The 19,765-nt window shown below is 45.9% G+C and overlaps 1 protein-coding gene across 2 annotated transcripts in view; it reads left to right on the top strand.

Moving 5' to 3' along the window:
- Positions 1–283: 283 nt before the first annotated feature.
- LOC137561761 (ankyrin repeat and sterile alpha motif domain-containing protein 1B-like) overlaps positions 284–19,765 on the top strand; it is a 211,988-nt gene continuing 192,506 nt past the window's right edge. For both annotated transcript variants that reach the window (XM_068273113.1, XM_068273111.1), the window contains exon 1: positions 284–738. The gene's annotated coding sequence lies outside the window, so the exon portion shown is untranslated. The remainder of the gene's footprint in view (positions 739–19,765) is intronic.

Raw genomic sequence — 19,765 nt, 5'->3', positions numbered from 1 at the left:
CCTGCATCCTAGTGTCCCCCCTATACACACACACAGCCCACTCATGTACTCCCTGCATTCTGGTGCCCCCCATACACACAGCACACTGGTGCCCCCCCTCCCCCCATACACACTCACCCATGTGCACCCGGAATGCTCCTGGTGCCCCCCATGTGCTCCCTGCATCCTTGTTCCCCCCCCTCCCCCATACACACCCCCCACCCTCCCCCGTGCACATGATGCGCTGCCTGCATCCCTCCCACTCACCTCCAGCCAGTCCTGTGCGCGGAGCGGCAGCATCAGCATCCCCATCATCGCACAGCCATTGCCGTTACCGTAGTGTCGGGAGCAGCAGCGCGTCGGGGCTGACTGACAGGCGATATATCCATAGAAACAGAGCCGAGCAGACAGCCGGGGACGAGGCTCTGCCATATACGGCTCTGCTGCTGCCCACCCTACATCCCTGGCCGGGGGCTTCACACACCGATGAGGAGGGAGAGGCTGCTGCGACCCCCGGGGGCTCCTCACGTGTTGCAGTGTGTGCCCACCAGCCTCTCATAACATCATCTGACTCCCCTGGATTGCTCTGCCTAAAATCCTCCATTCTGCAATTTTTTGGGATTTTTTTTTTTTGGCACAATTTTTTGGGGGGTATTTTTGTGTTTTTTTTTGTTCCCCCCTTGGTGCAGCCCCCGTGGTGGCCGGTGGGCTGGGATCCGCAGTGCTCTGCTGCTGCCTGACCGTCTTCTCCTGGTGGTGGTGAGTACAGTGACTGGCTGCTATAGAATGCCTGCAATGTTACAATGTTACATCTCTCCCCCAGTGCCTGGCATATCTGTACATACATAGATTCTGCTGCTGCTGGTGGGTGGAAGGGGGAGGGAGGGGGGATGCATGCTGCTGCTGGGGACTTCTGCAACTTTCAGCCAATGTGGGGGAGCTGAGATGCTGATATATCACCCAGGGGGGGATCTGCTGGGGTCGAGGGGCACCTGTGATGGGCAGTGGCAACAGGGAAGGTTTAAAGACAAAATGGCAAGATAGTGGTTCTAGCTCCCCCCATAGTCTTTTTGGTAATCTACAGTGGTGGAGCGGTCAGAGAAGGTGGACACCGGGCCCCTTGATACCCTTTAGGCCCCAGGCGCTTGCCTTGGTTGCCATCCCGCTCTTAGTGGCCATCTGGGGCTGAAGCAGATTGCTGGGCAAGTGGGCCACACATACAAAGCAGGGCACAATCTGTGTGTGTGTGTGTGTGTGTGAAAGGGATTTATTCAAGTCACACAGAAATGTGTGTGTGCCTATAGAAAACACACACACACACACACACACACACACACACACACACACACACACACACACACACACACACACACACACACACACACACACACACACACACACACACACACACACACACACACACACACACACACACCTGTACATTCTATAAAACACACAGACACAAAACTATATACACCATACACACCTGTACCAAAATATGCTTGTATGGTACTTAGTTTACATCTCAGTAAGCAGTAATTGTAAGAATATATTGCAACAGCTAGCCAGATGGACGTTCCCGCTGCTTTTCTGTATATAGCTGACCCTGCTTTCCAAATATATATATAAAAAACACACACATCACACACACACTGTACACACACTATACACACACACACACACACACACACACACACACACACACACACACACACACACACACACACACACACACACACACACACACACACACACACACACACACACAAACACACACACAAACACACACACACACACACACACACACACACACACACACACACACACACTGTACACACACACATACACCCACACACACATACACACACTGTACACACACACACACATACACACACTGTACACATACACACACATACACACACTGTACACATACACACACACACACACACACACACACACACACACACACACACACACACACACACACACACACACACACACACACTAGACACACGCACGCACGCATACACACACACACACACACACGCATGCATACACACTGTACACACACACACATACACACACACACACACACACACACACACACACACATACATACACACACTGTACACACACACACACACACACACACTGTACACACTGTACACACACACTACACACACACTGTATACAAACACAGACACACACACTGTACACACAAACAGACACACACACAGTACACACACACAGTACACATAGACACACAGTACACACACACACACTGTATACACACACACACACTGTACACACAAACACACACACACACACACACACACACACACACACACACTGTACACACACACACCACACCACACACACCACACCACACACACACACCACACACACACACACACACACACTACAGAGACACACACACTGTACACACAAACAGACACACACACAGTACACACACACAGTACACATAGACACACAGTACACACACACACACTGTATACACACACACACACACACACACAAACACACACACACACACACACACACACACACACACACACACCACACACACCACACACACCACACACACCACACACACCACACACACCACACACACACACACCACACACACACACACACACACACACACACACACACACACACACACACACACACACACACACACACACACACACACACACCCCTTGTATATGTATAATTGCATTGATGCCAGATGACATCTGGGGGGCTCTCGCATAGCGTTTGCTGCACGTGAATGATGTGGATGGCATCACTGGCGATGTGCATAGCAGAGACTATATTTCTTGCCATCTATCATCCCTATTCTTCATTCTATCCGTGCAGGCGTGCAGGGTTAGCGGGCGGCGCTGCGCAGGGCCTGGGGGGCGGCCGTGAGGCCCTCAGACGCCGTCAGGTTGCCTTTGACTTCTGTACGGTGTCGGTATGCATGTATGTGTGCGTGGATGTATGTACGTGTGTGAGGGGGTGGAGGGAACGTCTCATCTCTGGGAGTTAGGAGGCACAGGCCTCATGGATTCCTTTAAAGGGAGGCCTGAAGTGAGAGGTATATGGTGGCTGCCATATTTATTTCCTTTTTAAATAATACCAGTTGCCTGGCTGTCCTGCTGACCTTTCATGCATCAGTAGTGTCTGAATCACACACCTGAAACAAGCATGCAGCTAATCCAGTCAGACCTCAGTCAGAGCATCTGATCTGCTGCATGCTTGTTCAGGGTCTACGGCTATAACGTATTAGAGGCAGAGGATCAGCAGGAAGGCCTGGCAATCTGAGAATATTAACATGTCAGCCTCCTTATTCCTCACTTCAGGTAATATTTCCATGTGTGCAAACTGACCCCCCCCCCCCCCCCCTTAATAATAGATTCTCAGGCTCTGAATCGCGCTGGGCTGCTACGTACGCGTCTTGAATATCTCTCCTCCGCTCGCCGCATCCTTCCTCACCTATAAAAGGCCGATGATTGGGATCTGACAGCTGCATTAGCGAGCAGCAGGGCCGAACGCAAACCGCCAGATCATTTGCAGATGGATTGAAAAATTGCATGCATGATATTGAATTATTTGCTCTCATACATCAGATTCCATTAACTCCTACCTTGGTTTTTTTTTTCTCCCCTGTCGCGGGCCGCTGCTAGCATTAGGCAAATGAGGCGAGAGCAAAAAAAGTTCAGGGTGATAAATTGTCATGATGTAAAAGAAACTCAATTTAATGCCTGGCTGTGCCCTCTGATGACAGATTTGATATTGCGAAAGTAAAGTGGCGATAATAATAATAAAAAAAAAATCTATATAGTTTGTACAAGATGTCATGTACCCCTGGCCCTGATGGACTGGCCAATGGCCATTACCTGGGCTGGATTCATTAAAAAAATCGCCACGTGGATCATATCGGATCATAATAAGGATTGCTAAAATGTGAGTGAGATAGCAGTGTGCATTTGTGATAACACACACCTGTACATCCAGCTTTAACACAGCTATCTAACCTTAAGCGACAACTGAAGTGAGAAGAATATGGACGCTGCCATATTTATTTCCTTTTAAGCAATACCGGTTGCCTGGCTGTCCTGCTGGTCCTCTGATAATATGCATGCTTGTTTCTGGTGTTCGTCAAACACTACTGCAGCCAAATAGATTAGCAGGGCTTCCAGGCAACTGGTATTGTTTAAAAGGAAACAAATATGGCAGCCTCCACATATCTCACTTCAAGTTCACTTTAAAGGACAAATGAAGTGAGGATACAATGGAGGCTGACACATGTATTTCCTTTTAAACAATACCAGTTGCCTGGCAGCCCTGCTGGTCTATTTGGCTGCAGTAGTGTCTGATTAACACCAGAAACAAGCATGCAGCTAATTGTTATAGCACCTGATCTGCATGCTTGTTTAGGGTCTATGGCTAAAAGTATTCGAGGCAGAGGATCAGCAGGACAGCCAGGTAACTAAATAACTAAATAATTATGGCAGCTTCCATATCCCTCTTCCTCCATACGCAGATCATGTCCCCTTGTCCGTTGTACAACCCTAGGGACAAAAAGCTCACCTGCCAAGCTTTTGTATTGCCCTCTGATATACTTATATATGTTAATTAGGTCACCTCTCAGTCACCTTTTTTTTTTAAGCTAAATAAGCCCAGTTTGTCCAACCTTTCTTGGTAAGAGAGCTCTTCTATCCCTCTGATTATTTAGCCTCCCGTCTTTGTACCCGTTCCAGAAGGTCAATGTCCTTTCTATAGTGTGGTGCCCAAAACTGTATTCCATACACCAGATGTGGCCTCACAGGTGATTTATACAGAGGGAGAGTATACTAGCATCCTGAGATATTATTTCCCTTTTTATTCATCCCTGAATTTTTTTTGTTTTAGCTACAGCTGCTTGGCATTGTCAGGGCCGGCCTAAAGGGCCCCCGGGGCCCTGGGGCAAATTGAATGGGGGGGCCCCCTGCCCGAATACCCCCCCCCCCCCCTCTCCTCCCGGCGACTACCTCTGTTCCCCAGGCTCTTGCTAACGAGCTGTAGCAGCAATTACTCATCTCTTCCGGCGTACGGCACAGTCCGGGCACTCTTGCCATGTTGTCCTCCACCTCCTCTTATTTGTAAACACGCGCCGGGTCATAGAGGAGGTGGAGGACAACATGGCAAGAGTGCCCGAACTGTGCCGTCCATCGGAAGGGGTGAGTAATTGCTGCTGCAGCTCGTTAGCAAGGGCCCCGGGGAGCAGGCAGCATTTAGCAGGGTCAGTGGCCAGGGGCCCATGCAGAGGTGCCCCCTTTGCCTCTATGGGAGCACCGGCCCTGGGCATTGTATATGATTACCTAACTTGTTATTAACCAGTATACCGCCGCATACGAGATAAGCGACCGCCGGGAGACTTGGGCACAGGATAGAGCCGGTATATGGCTGATCCTGCTGCTGCACAAGTCCCGCCCATGTTAACTACTATTCCCCCTCCAGGCAGCCATGGATGGTGGGGAATGCGCCCAAATCTCCTGTGCTGTATTCCCTGTGTTCTCGTATTCCCAAGTCCTTCTCCATGCCTGATGTACGCAGCTGTATGCCATTTATTTTATATGGTGATCAACCACTGGTATGTCCAAGGTGCATGACTTTACATTTATCAACATTAAATTGAATCTGCCATGTGCCTGCCCATATGGCCATGTTGTCAGAGTCCTGTTGTAATATGTGTCATATTGTTGATAATTCTGCATAATTTTGTATCATCTGCAAAGATGGCTACATTACTCTGCATTCCGTCTATTTGCGAGATACAATATTGAGCAGAGTCTGGTCTTTGATCGATCAAACGCTAATCAGACTCAGGGCCGGTACGCCCATGAGGCGGGGTGAAACAAATGTTCAGGCGGCACTTCTGGGGGGTCAGACCCCCCCCCCCCCCCACCTCGCCTGGATCTTCCGATCTGCGCTCCCCCTCCAGCTTTAAAGAGGTAAATAGCAGTCGCTACTCGTAAGAGGCAACGGGCGGGGATCACTCACCTCTTCTGCGTTCCAGCGTGCGTTCCACTGACGTCACTTCCTGCAATGCCGTCCACTTACAATACAGTGGGCGGTGTTGCAGGAAGGGACGTCAGGAAGTGACTTAACGTCGAATTACAGCACAGACTCGCCATTCACGCTGCTCCCCCATTTCTGCAGGCCCCCCAGCTCTGCCATCGCTATGAGGGCAGAACTCTGTGAGCCGACCAAGAGCCGCTTTCAGTGGCTCCTGATCCTGTCCATCAATTACAGTGATCATACGGTCAGGAGACAATGAAATCGGCTCCCGACAGGCTCACAGAGTTCTGCCCCCATAAAGACGGCAGAGGGAGGAGCCTGCAGTGAGGAAAGGTGTGGCGAGAGTGGCGGGTCCTTCTGGCGCGGTAATTGAAATGTACTCCCTGGCAGGAATAAGCAGCCACAAACAGGGCATAGATTTCAATGACCTGGCTCCAGAAGCGCTTAATAATCATAAAATACGATTAGTTAACCTTGAGGGAGCCGTGGAGCACAGTCTTTAAAGGATACCCGAGGTGACATGTGACATGAGATAGACATGGGTATGTACAGTGCCTAGCACACAAATATCTAGGCTGTGCTCCTTTTTTTCCTTTCTCTGCCTTAAAGAGTTAAATATCAGGTATATAAGAAATTCCAGCTATAAAACACTTTCCTAGCAGAAAATGGCTTCTGAGAGCAAGAAAGAGATAAAAGGGGGGGGGGGGTTTCTTATCAGTGAGGGTCACACTGTAGTCACTTCCTGTCTGAGTCAGGACTGAGTCAGCCACTTACATACCTGATATTTAACTCTTTCAGGCAGAGAAAGAAAAAAAGGAACACAGCCTAGTTATTTGTGTGCTAGGCACTGTACATACACATGTCTATCTCATCATGTCACATGTCACTTCGGGTATCCTTTAAAGTGTAGCAGAGCTGATAAAATATAAAAATATTATACATACCTGGGGCTTCCTCCAGCCCCATCCGCACGGATCGCTCCCACACCACTGTCCTCAGTCTTCTGCAGCGCCGGTAACTGGTCCCGTCACTTCAGCCAGTCGCGGCCAGTTTACGCAAAAGAAGTGCGCCTTCTACGTATCTCTCTGGCGGCTGCCAGGAAGCCTCAGGTATGTATAAAACGTTTATATTTTATCCGCTCAGGTTTCCTTTAAGCCTCACTTACACCAAAAATTGAAAACGCAAACACAAGCGTTTTGTGTGCTATTTTTTCCCCCTCCTGGCGCTCCACTGCGTGCTGCGTTTCTGGTAAAAGCGCTTTTCTAAGCGCTTTTCCAGAGCTGTTTTGTAATTCATTCCCTGATGCAAGTCAGAAAGTGAACCCGGAAAAGAATAAATACAATGTATTTAATAGTATTTATTCTAAAAAACGCGAACGCAATTGCCGCATAAAGCGGTTTTGTCAGCGTTTAGCGCTCTTCCTTTACCTTCCATTATAGCAAAAAGCCCTTAAAAATGGTACAGGCACCGCTTTGCTGAACGCACAGCGAACAAACCGCGCTGATATGAACCTTTACATAGAGATTCATTGTACAAGCGTTTAGTGGGCGATTTTGAAAATCGCCTGTGCTTGAAAACGGGCCAAAAACCCCCCTCATGTGAACAAACCCACAAACTGCCTAAGAAACTGGCCTTCACCACTGTGAGTTCTGCCGGCGATTTGTGCCGGTTGGTTGAGACTGCTGGTTAGTTGAGTTCAGGATAACCGGGACTCTACTGTATTTATTTCTGCTAAGATAACGCTATTTTTTCACATCTATAAAAGTGTCGTTCAGGGTAAATGATTGCCAGTTTTATACAGCAATAATGGCAAATCAATCGTTTTTTGTGCCATAGTCGTATTTATTAGGTGGCGAGCAGCAAAATAACCACTTTATCGCATCACTTTATCGCTTTGTTTGATTGCGCTGTAAACCTGCATTGTGTTACCGTTTTACGGCAGGGTAACACAAAAGCAATGCAAGGCAATGGGGCTCAGCATACTTAGGGCCCTTTTCCACTAGCTGCGTTTTTGCCAAAACCGCAAAACACATGCGTTTGTTGAATCTTAAGTGCAGCCTGTTTAAAATAAGAATCTTGGGTTTCCTTTTCCACTGCTGCCTTCCGATTTTTTTTTTAAACGCAAACGCATGTCTGGGAGATTATGATGCGTTTTGCATTTCAATGTAAGGTATAGGAACGCACGAAAAACGCATAGAAATGCGTTTTGAGTTTCGTTTTGATTTAACCACTAGTATCTATTTTCAAATATCAAGACAACACTTGCCAATCAGAAAAGCATTAAAAAACGCACAAAGAACGCACATCAAAATAGGTAAAAAGCGCATGCGTTTGCGTTTTGCAGTGGAAATGGGCCCTTACTGCATTGCGCCAAAAGTTTCCAAAAGGCATTGAAATCAATAGGCATCCAATTCATTTTTAAAATGTTGGGCAGGGCGGTGTGGCGCGCATGCGCGGAACAACCGAAATACAATTGAAAATCCGGGGAATGCCAGTGGCTTACTTCCTGTCCAGCAGGGAGTACGTCATGCGGCGAGGGGCCTGTGGTGGGGAAGATGGCGCTATGCATATGACCCCGGCGACGCGCTCTGCCACAGGGTCATATGTTTGTGGTTGGGCCACATCGCAATGACGATCTGTTGTTTACATTGTATATATATGATCTGGAGACAACCAAGGGTACCCCGGAGTGTGTGTGTGTTTGTATGAGGGGGAGGGGAAACGTGGGGACACACCCTGGGAGTGGGACCCTGTGTTCTGGAGGGAATTTTGGACAGTAATATAAGCCTGGCTTTTCACAGCAGCACTCACTTCTGATGGGGCTGTTATGCTGGTGGTTTATTGATTAATGGTGGTTTTTTTTTGTTATATATATATATATATATATATATATATATATATATAATCTATGTACTTCTGACGAAGCCGGTTTATGGGTGAAACATGTTGCGTTTGTGTGTGGCTTAGGGCAAGATTTATACTCCACCCCACTGCCTTGCATGTTGTGATTGGTCACTGGGGTATATTTGGTGTATTATACACTGTAGTGGCCCAGGGCACTTTGCCCAGCCCTACTCCTAACTGGTGTGTATCCCCTCATGTCTCACCTGACCTATTGATGAGTTACACAAACAGGATAAACCCCGGTACCTGTAATGTTTACCTGCTCACACATCATTTCAGTGTTGAAACCGATGACACTGATGTATATAGTATAGTCCTGTTACTTATATTTACGTTGCTACTGACATTGATTTTATCTGACTTAAAGGAAACCAGAGCTGGTGCTAACATATTATACATACCTGGGGCTTCCTCCAGCCCCATACGCACGGATCGCTCCCACACCGCCATCCTCCGCTGCCCGCAGCTTCAATACCGGTCCCGTCACTTCAGCCAGTCGGGGCCAGTCTACGCAGCGACTGCACTTCTCCTGCGTCAGACTGGCCCCGCCCCCGACTGACGTAAGTGACTGGACCCAGTATTGGAGCTGTGGGAAGACTGAGGACGGCAGCGGGGGAGCGATCCGGGCGTATGGGGCTGGAGGAAGCCCCAGGTATGTATAATACGTTAGCTTTATACCAGCTCTGGTGCACTTAAATAACAGTTATGTTTTAACGCCATTGTGACAATCGATCTGTTGTTTGCCAGTTTACTGCTGATTGCCACTTAAAAGTAACACCGAAGAGAAAGAAAACTTATGATATAATGAATTGTATGTGCATTACGATAATTAATGAAACATTAGTAGCAAAGAAAAGGCTCATATTTTTATTTTCCGTTATATAGCTTTTTTTTCCTATAACATTGCATCATTCTCTATTATTTGCAGTTTACACACTACTCTCTGCATTTTAAACTATGAAACAGAGCAGAGCTTATGTCCCATTGAACTTCCCTGCAGTAAAATCTTATCTGAAGTTGTCTTCTTTGATCTATAAGTGCTTTAGAAAATAGCATTGCTTTCTGACTAAATTAGTCTTTGCATAAGTAACACGTGAAGTTTCTTAACTCTTCCTGTGCTGGAAACAATATGAGACTCTTTTCTTTCCTACTAATGTTCTGTTTCTAAGCTGTACTATACATACAATTCATTCTCATAAGTTTATTTTCACTTCAGATTCATTTTAAAGAGGAACTCCAGTGAAAATAATGTAATAAAAAATGCTTCATTTTTACAATTATTATGTATAAATGATTTAGTCAGTGTTTGCTCATTGTAACATCTTTTCTCTCCCTGATTTACATTCTGACATTTATCACACTGGGGCATTTTTACTGCTGGCAGGTGATGTCACTGGAAGTAGCGGCTGCTTGCTTTTTTGGCAGTTGGAAACAGCTGTAAACAGCTATTTCCCACAATGCAAAGAGGTTCACAGACAGGAAACTGCCAGGACCATGGTTTCCTGTGGGAGGGGTTTCACCACAATATCAGCCATACAGCGCCCTCTGATGATCAGTTTGTGAAAAGGAATAGATTTCTCATGGGAAAGGGGGTATCAGCTACTGATTGGGATGAAGTTCAATTCTTGGTCACGGTTTCTCTTTAAGAAGCAACAATACGGGGCAGCAGTGCAAGTCAGTGGGCCGGATACTGCTACATTCTTTGGCGATCTTTAATCATCACGGGTGATGATCCAGTACTCTATAATCAAGCGAATGGGGCTGCGGATTGCCACTTTAGGGTGATTACGATACAGCGATTAATTCACTGTTTGGCATCGTGCAAAATTTTATTTTCCGATTCATAAATCTGGCGTCATAGAAATGGCAATCAAGAGTTTGAAAACCGAGGAGGAGCGGATCATCAATTCTTAGTAAATAAACATCAGCATTCTCAGTTTCATTTTAACGAGGTTGTGCTGAGTAGGAGCATACATTGATGATTTTTCAGTGACCTCTTCCGAAGCACTTTACAGAGTACATAGTCATGTCACTGACTGTCCTCAGAGGAGCTCACAATCTAATCCTACCATAGTCATAGTCTAATGTCCTACCATATTATTATAGTGTAACTGTATTTATATAGCACTGACATCTTCTGCAGCACTTTGCAGAGTACATGGTCATGTCACTGACTGTCCTCAGAGGAGCTCACAATCTAATCCTACCATAGTCATAGTCTAATGTCCTACCATATTATTATAGTGTAACTGTATTTATATAGCACTGACATCTTCTGCAGCACTTTGCAGAGTACATGGTCATGTCACTGACTGTCCTCAGAGGAGCTCACAGTCTAATCCTACCATAGTCATAGTCTAATGTCCTACCATATTATTATAGTGTAACTGTATTTATATAGCACTGACATCTTCTGCAGCACTTTGCAGAGTACATGGTCATGTCACTGACTGTCCTCAGAGGAGCTCACAATCTAATCCTACCATAGTCATAGTCTAATGTCCTACCATATTATTATAGTGTAACTGTATTTATATAGCACTGACATCTTCTGCAGCACTTTGCAGAGTACATGGTCATATCACTGATTGTCCTCAGAGGAGCTCACAACCTAATACTACCATAGTATTAGTGTAATGATTCATCTGATAGCAAGCTACATACATTTTTCGAAGTATTGCAAAATCACGCTCGCCATTACGGTTTACAAGTGTGAATGGGGCCTTAAAGAACAAGTGACCCCCGTGCTAACCTAGAAATAAAAAACACATATGTAAGTAGATAAATACTAGTTCTACTTACATAACAGATGTATTGCACTGTCCACGTTATGATTCCTGTGAATTTTTTGAAGGAAAAGCAGATACTCCTATTCTAGTCAGTTTCCATCTTGGTTACCTTTGAATGAAGCTAATCCTGATATCATTTCCTTTCTCACTCTTTTTTCCTCCTCTTGCTAATTGTGTATTACCCACCTTCCTCCCAGTCTTCAGACACTCCCACTGAGGTCTATACTAGGAAGTGCACTGTCTTATGTCATTAGAAGAAGGGGGAAAAATAGGGAAGAGGAGGTATATATTATAGATAAAAAGACCCCCCCCCCCCCAGCATGCAACTGTTAAGCAATGGCAATTAAAGAGCCAGTGCTCCTAAGGTATGTGATAACTCCAAACCATAACAGCAGAAAAAGATTTGAATGCAGGATTAACATCTTTATCACTTAATACACTCAGACCAGTTGCTGTTGAAATTTGATTTTTATGGTGACAATCCCACTTTAAAGTATAACTGTTGGGCATAAAATCAAAAATCAATTCATTATTTTTATCTGGTAAACAAGTAATAAGGATGCTAAGAGTAGAAAAAGAAGGTAGAAAACCACTCACTCCACGAAGGGCAGTGCCAGACCAGGACAGCTAATCCTAGGATACACTTGAAACGAAAGGTGTCCGCACGATGCTCCTAAAATCCAATATCTTTATTTATGAACGTATCCAAAAAAGTCAACACATATCACCAGCTGACATGTTTCGGACCTACTGGTCCTTATTCATAGCTAGCTAATAAGGATGCTAACCAGGCAATCCAAAAGTTAAAATCACTATTACTTTTCTTGTTGATAAATCATCATTCCCCAGTTTACCTGACTCTTATTTGGTACACACAAAATTTAGTACACAGAAAGGAAGTTGCAGGGCATGCTGGGTTGTCCTTTTTTGCTTCTATATTTCCCCTTAGACTTCACTAATGCAGCCTGATTGGCTGAAGCCTCTTTCCCTCCTGTTTTCCCCTCCCACACCTCTGTTCCTCTCTGATTGGCCAATATTTCTCATGGTGAGACAATGTACTTTCAGAGTGAGTGTGCCATATATACCGTAGCACTGAAAGAAAAGGTCAATCAGAGGTTAATAATTGCAGGTTTGGTGCAAGTTCCAACACTGCAGGAGCGTTCCGTATTTTTATTTTTTGGTATATAAGATGCTCCGGAGTCCGGACTATAAGAGGCACCTGGGTTTAGAGGGCAAAAACCTTTGCTGTGTACGCCGCTCATAGTGAAATTGAACGGCGCTAGCTCCCAACCCGCTGCCAATCGAGCAAAATGACTGACCAAATCGATCAATTCCAACCAAAAATCGATCAGAAATCAGATCAGATTTGGCCCGATATTGATGAGAAAAATCGACTAGTGTATGGCCTCCCTTATTTTTATCCTAAATATAATCTAGCCTCTACATTTGCAGTAGAAGGAACACTGGAAAAAACTGCCCCCCTTACATTGGCCTCAATTCACTAAGGGCAGTTCAGTAAAATAACATAGGTTTGTAAAATACAGCATTCGGTATGCTACACTTCTTTATTTCTCAAATTCACTAAGATTTCCCGCATGCGTAAAAAGCATGCTTCAATTCACTAAGCCCTGCTCGGTAAGTCTCCCCAGCTGTGGAGCAGGTCAGGCAGCAAGCTATCAGTAATGTTCTCTTAGGCACAGTGCACACTGGGCGGATCCGCCGGCCGCATCCGCTTGAAAATCCGCGTGGCTAATGTATCTCTATGGACTGGTGCACACCGGCGGTTTGAGGTTTTTAGCAAGCCGCAAACGTGCCTCTTGCTGCACGTTTGCGGTTTGCTTAAAACCTCAAACCGCCGGTGTGCACCAGCCCATAGAGATACATTAGCCATGCGGATGCGGCCGGCGGATCACATACAAAATCCGCTCGGTGTGCACCCGGCAAATATTGGCTCTCTGCTTCCAAAACCGCTAGCGTTTTGACGATCTGCTAGCGGTTTTGGTTTGCACTGGGCCTAACAAGTTCTGTGCATGAGTCATTCTGTTTTCTGTCCCGGCACCCCTTTAGATGTGCATCTATGTTAACTAGAGAGAGCTCTTCTGTTTAGGTGTATATAGATATGCACATCTAAAGGGATACAGAAATGCCTTTTTAAATGTTTCCTTCTCCTCCTCTGCCGTTCTGAAGTCCCGCCCTGCAGAGTATCGGAGCAAATGGGGTGAGAAGCAGGGCTGTGTGGCTCTCCCTATTGGCTGTCTGCTACATCTGTCAACGCTTGCCGCTCTGAGATCGTGAGTTACTGGCTGAGGTAAATACTGAACACTTTTACTTGATTTACTGAATGCTTTAGGCCCGGTTCACATCTGCTAAATGAGCCAAAAGGATCCAGTGAGTGGATCAGGTCTCTGCTTCACCGGATCCGGATGCCTCAGTCCGCGGCCCGGTTCACATATGAAAACGGATCTGATCAATGATTGATCTGATCCGTTTTCACTCAGCAATACATACCTAATCTTCCGTAGCAGCCGGCAGTAGAGGCTTCCTCTTCTTCTGTGGTGACTACACAGCGCGTCATGTGACTAGTCACATGACGCGGAAAAAGACAGAAGCCTCTGCTGCCATCTGGTACGGAAGATTAGGTATGTATAAACCTTCCCTCACCCACCCACCCGGCTGCTGCACCCTCCCTCTCCCTCCCGTCGCTCAGGTTCGCGTCGGCACATGCCCCCATCCCCCGTGGAACGGGCCGTTTCTTCACTAGTGTGAAGAAACGTTCCGTTTCCCATTGCCCCAATGCTGCTGCATTTTTTGTCCGGATCCGCTCCGCTAAGCAGAACGGTCTGGAAAATTAGGGCCTGCAGCATTTTTTAGGTCCGGGGACTGTAACGTATGGAACATATCCGTACCAACGGACGCATGTGAATGGATCTATAGGCTAACATTGGATCCATTCACATCTGTTCTGTTTGTACAGTATACGTTCCGGTTCCGATCCGGAAAAAAAAAAAAGTGTAAACCGGGCATTAATCTTTGTGAATTGCAATTTCTTGACATTTCTTGAGGTATTCACCACACAAGTCGGTAATTTACCTCACTAGTTGGTAATTTTACTTTTCAGTGCAGTATAGGTTCAGTGAGGGCTGGTGCACACCAAAACCCGCTAGCAGATCCGCAAAACGCTAGCAGATTTTTAAACGCTTTTTTTTATTTTTATGAGGCGTTTTGCTAGCGTTTTGCGGATTGCTGCTGCGGTTTTCAGTATAGTAGATTTCATATATTGTTACAGTAAAGCTGTTACTGAACAGCTTCTGTAACAAAAACGCCTGCAAAACCGCTCTGAAGTGCCTTTTTTCAGAGCGGTTTGCGTTTTTCCTATACTTAACATTGAGGCAGAAACGCACCCGCAATCCAAAAAATGCCTCACCCAGGCATTTTTCGTTTCTGCAAAACGCCCCCCGCTCTGGTGTGCACCACCCCATTGAGATACATTGACCAAGCAGATCCGCAGCCGCAAGCGGATCTGAAAACGCCCAAAAAGCCGCTCGGTGTGCACCAGCCCTGAATTGGCATTTGGCAAGGTGATCGGTGACATCAGCAGTAGCGAATGCGGTAACACTTAGTGAATTGGGGCCTTGCTGCCCTTCATTGCTGAGCTGAAATGTCACTTCAGATGTCAGACATGTCCCCCCTCGGGCGGCGCTGGTGACAGACAGGCTGAGGGAACAGATTGCAGGTACCGATGGCAGATTGCGAGTCCCTCCGTGGCTCTCTGTGACCAATTGACACAGCCGCCGTTCCAATGTGACCTTGAACTTCATGTTTTCTCCTTTGTTAGTAACCTGCAGGATAGCTTATCGCTAGTGTGACCTGGAGCATTGTGGGCCCTGCTGACGCTGTCTGTTATTTCGGGGGGATTATGTCACGGCTGACGTTAATCGTTCTCTTTTATGCGTGCCGCCGCCCTGTGCTTTTTGTCACCGACTAACGAGCGTGACGTAATTAGTCCTCTTACCAAAATGAACAGCACTAATCACTACTGCTCTCTTTTCAGGTCGTGTTGACAGAAAATTGTTACAAAGCGGTTTTCGTAACGGTTTTTGTTTTTATAGCGTGGAAAACTAACCTTGCTTAAAGGTTGTTTGTGTGTGTTTATACCCCTATGTCAATCTGCTTTACTTACCTTTATAGCCATTGTTCCGTATGTTTTTGTTTTTTTTTAATACTTTGTAATGCCTATTGCGTGGCGTATACTGTAAGGTCAGATACAGTTTTGTGCTTTTCACTTAAAGCGGGCCTGAACGCAAAACTTCTTCTCAGCTCTAAAAGATAAGCAACAGCATAACAAACTTTAATGAAAAACATTCCTTTGTTACAAATTCTGCAATAAATCTGCAGTTTCATGGAACCAGATATATTGTTACCATCCTGTGCTTTCCAATTACCCTCTCTGCCTTGGCAGTCAGCTGACACAGCTGAGGGATCAAATTACAACTTGTAATTTCATTACACAGATGAGGGGGATTAGATTAGCCAGATGTGCCCCCCTTTAGATCAGCCAGATGTGCCCCGCGAGCTCCCTCTCATGCACATGGGGGTGCAGCGGCTGTGCTGAGCACTCTCACAGTGCTGCGCCCGGGGCAAATGCCCCTCCTCGCCCCCCCATAGGTACGCCTCTGGATCGCAGCTGATGCTGTGCGATCCATGTAGCATCGAAGGCAAGATAAGGGGATCTACTGCAATGCAGTGTTCTCCCCAGGCTCTTTTAGCCGGGTGCCCCACCCGGCTAATTTTGGTGAGCACCCGGCTGTCATTGTCCTGCCTCCTCATTCTCCCCCCCTGCATTCGCTCGTCACACCTCACCTGGCTACTTTTCCATGCCACCCGTCTGGAAAACATTTTTGGGGTGAACACTGGTTGACGTCTGCTCCGGAAATCTCGGCAAAATCCCGGACTTCCGTTATTACAAAAATCAAGTCGCAAAGGGCCGTCAGTCCCAGGCCTAAAGGTGCGTACACACATGCGACTATAGTCGTTTGTAACGATCGTTCCCCGATCTTTACCAACGACGATCGTTACAAAAAACGAACCACCGACTATTAAGGCAAACGACGAACGAGCCAAATCGCTACAAAAGAAAGTTCTGTCTCGGCGGATTTTAACCAACGACGATCGTTTGCAAAAGTAGTACATCGTTGGAAACGATCGTTCGTACTAGGCTTGACATGCGCATTTCACTATTTCTCCATGGAACTTCTCATTTTTATGCGCAGGCGCAATAGTTGCTTTACGTGATGTAACGTTCGTTCTAACGATCAGATCGTTACACACATTTTAAAACTACCTTTACTTAGGTCGTTCTTTCATCAATTAAAAGTTCGTTCGTCGTTCTTAACGAACGATCGTTGTCGCATGTGTGTACGTAGCATTAGAGCGTTCGATTGGTCTGGTTCCCAGCTGCATACAATTTGCATGCGAGCTGAAATTTATTTGCATTTCATGGACTCTTCTCTACTCATTACCGGGGAGAATGCTGGTGAATATGCCCCTGAGTGCACTAATCATTTTTCTTTGCAAAGGGAGAAATACGTAGTCGCTGCTTTGCATCTTTATTTATTAGTCAAAGCATTTTTATTTGGCTATTTAACTCTAGGGATGCCTTTTCTGTTTTATTTTATCTGCTTTCCGGAAGCTTTATGGACGCTACGCAAACCACAAAGAGGGCAGAATTTATTATGCGCCTGATATATTATCACTTTAAATCTCCCCGCTTGTGTCCTCACAGCAGGGCTGCTGGTATTGTTGCCATAAACAGCCACCGATAGCTCAGTCTAACGTTGTTGAGAACCTGCACTGCGCTTGCGTTGTTTGCAGCACGTCAGTAGAAATGTTTGGTTGTAAACAGAAGGATGTTTTGGGTGTTTTGCTTGCACTCTATAGCGCTGATTGGGTAGGTCAATCAGAGGCTAATAATTGCAGGTTTGGTGCAGTTTATGTAGTTTTGAAATGGACCAAACATTGCAGGCCAGGAACATTCATCATTTTGTTAGATCCTTGCCAGGCATTTGTCGTTCAACCAGACAGTTGACCGTGTCCCATACAGTGGGAGTTTGAACTACTCATAAGCGGATACGAACTTGAATTGTGTCATATTTTACTTGTTGCGAGTAACCAGTCACTTTCAGTTTATGGGCTGGTGCACACCAAGAGCGCTTCTGAGTGCTTTTTAAAATGCTAGTGCTTTGAAAAGCACTTGGCTGATGTATTTGAATGGGATGGAGCACAGCAGAGCGATATGATTTTCTCCCAAACGCAAACGGTCCTGCAGCATTTCTGCTGATTTCTGAGGCGATTCAGCCTCAATGTTAAGTAAAGGAAAGTGGAAAATCACTCTGAAAAGCGCTAGAGCAGAGCGATTTTCCAAGCGTTTTTGTTACAGAAGCTGTCCAGTTACAGCTGTACTGTAACAAAATGTAAAAAACGCTACACCAAAACGCTCCAAAAATCGCTAGGCTTGTTTAGAAAATCGCTAGGCACATGCCTAGAATCGCTCTGAAAAATCACTTCAAAAAGCGCCGAGCGTTTTTGATTATTTAGCGCTTTTTGGTGTGCACTGGCCCTAAGTTTGCTTTTAGTTTTACTGTTGTGTATTATAGGGAACCGAGGTGAGAGACCTATGGAGTGTAACGATTGGTGTCAGCACACAGAGTGTATCTGATTATTGATGATCTGCAGACTGCAGTATCACCAATAATACAGATGTTATACCTGATTATATGGTGATCTGCAGAATCACCAATAATACAAGTATAGCTTGACACAGGACACCTAATGTAGTGTGAGTGTTTGGCGCAACAGTAAGAAAGGTTATCTCCCGAGGAGTGGGAGATACAGACACTATTGCAGCCAAGGATTCCCTGAAGAGCAGGGAATTGGACTGCACTGCAGCCAGTGGACACCTGAGGTGCAGATGACCTCTGACTATGTAGACACTAACCTCCTTAAGAGGAGGAGATGGAGATTGTACTGCAGCCAGGGATTCCCTGTGGGATCGGGAATCAGACTGTACTGCAGCCAAGGATTCCCTGATGGGCTGGGAATCAGACTGTACTGCAGCCAGTGGACTCCTATGGGTAAAGTCCCCTGACTGGACACAATAGAGACTAAAGCGGAATCTGGCTAAGTGTGAATTCCCAGCTCCAACTGGTTCTAACACACTGTAAGATCTGACTGAGGTCTGAGTGCTCACACATGAGTATTCGCAACGGCAGACAACCTGCAACTGAAAAGCAAGTCCTATATATACTTGCAGCGCCGCCCCAGCCACTCAGCCAATCCAGAGTCCAGCTGGGATCAGCTGATCGGCCTGATCAGCTGATTTCCCTTCTGCTGGCATAAAGGTCCTGTTGCCTGGCGTGCACGCGTGTAGCTCTCCATCTGTGTGCACTAGAAGGACCAGGCGAACCAGAGACATGTTGCTGCGCGGAAAAGGCCGCCGGCTTGAACGCGGAGACCGCCGCCCTGCCGCTTGCCCGCGCGGCGGTATCTCCGCTATTCATTACATGGAGGCTGACATATTAATTTCTTTTTAACCACTTCACTACTGAGGGTTTTTTTCCCCATTCTGTATCAGAGCAATCTTCACTTTTCAGCACTCCTCCCTTTCATTCTCCAATAACTTTATTACTACTTATCACAACAATCTATATCTTGTTTTTTTCATTACCAATTTAGCTTTCATTGGGTGGTACAATTTGCTAATAATTATTTTATTATGAATGCATTTTAACGGGAAAAATAAGAAAAAAAATTATTATTTCTCAGTTTTCGGCCATTGTAGTTTTAAAATAATACACGCTACTGTAATTAAAACCCACACATTTTATTTGCCAATATTTTAAAATTTTTCCCTAGTACAATGTATGGGAACAATATTTTATTTGGAAATAAGGTGCATTTTTTTCAATTTTGCGTCCATCCCTAATTACAAGCCCATCATTTCATAAATACCACTAATATACCCTTTTGAA

This window comes from Hyperolius riggenbachi, chromosome 3 (genome assembly GCF_040937935.1).
Source record: "Hyperolius riggenbachi isolate aHypRig1 chromosome 3, aHypRig1.pri, whole genome shotgun sequence".
Lineage (NCBI taxonomy): Eukaryota > Metazoa > Chordata > Amphibia > Anura > Hyperoliidae > Hyperolius > Hyperolius riggenbachi.
The sequence above is the reverse complement of the archived record's forward strand: the minus strand, read 5'-3'. Positions and strand labels throughout refer to the sequence as shown.